The sequence below is a fragment of the Cherax quadricarinatus genome, chromosome 62, assembly GCF_038502225.1.
Source record: "Cherax quadricarinatus isolate ZL_2023a chromosome 62, ASM3850222v1, whole genome shotgun sequence".
Lineage (NCBI taxonomy): Eukaryota > Metazoa > Arthropoda > Malacostraca > Decapoda > Parastacidae > Cherax > Cherax quadricarinatus.
In genome coordinates, this window is record NC_091353.1 from 7,351,479 (window position 1) to 7,352,444 (window position 966).

The following is a 966-nucleotide window of genomic DNA, read 5'->3' on the forward strand; positions in this document are numbered from 1 at the left end:
AGAGGTGAGCGATAAAATACAGCAGATGAGACTGCAGAAGGTCAGGTGGAGCACTCAGGCATCTGTGGTAGGAAAGAAATTTATGCATGGAAGTAAAGGGAGGATTGTATGAGTATATAGTGTCACTAACGCTTTTGTATGGGTGTGATGCATGGGTTTAAAACGTTGCAGCAATAAGGCAATGGAAATATTGCGTCTGAGGGCAATGTGTGGTGTGAATATGTAGACAATTCGAAGTATAGAAGCTAGAAGACGGTGTAACGTATCGAGGATAAACTTTTCATAAGGGCTGAGGAAAGATTCTGGAGGATGTTTGGGCATATAGAGAGCACAGAATAGAATAGGATTACCCAGAGGATGTATATATCCGGGTTGGAGGTCAGGAAGGGTAGGGGTCATATCTGATAAGGCTGAACGGAGGGGTAAAGGTTTTGAGTGCTTGGGGGTTGAATATCCAACAGGGTTGTGAAATTGCTTTAAACAGGAGTGGAGAAAAGTGTTTTGTTTTGTGACTGGAGGTGCTGTTGGAGTGTGAGCAAGGAAACATTTATGAAGGGAGTCAGTGAAATCGGTTGCCGGACTTGAGTCCTGGAGGTGGGAAGTACAGTACCTGCACTCTGAAGGATGAGTGAGGATGTTACAGTCGTGGAGGTGGGAAGTACAGTACCAGCACTCTGAAGGATGAGTGAGGATGTTACAGTCCTGGAGGTGGGAAGTACATTACCTGCACTCTGAAGGATGAGTGAGGATGTTACAGTCCTGGAGGTGGGAAGTACAGTACCTGCACTCTGAAGGATGGGTGAGGATGTTACAGTCCTGGAGGTGGGAAGTACAGTACCAGCACTCTGAAGGATGAGTGAGGATGTTACAGTCCTGGAGGTGGGAAGTACAGTACCTGCACTCTGAAGGATGGGTGAGGATGTTACAGTCCTGGAGGTGGGAAGTACAGTACCAGCACTCTGAAGG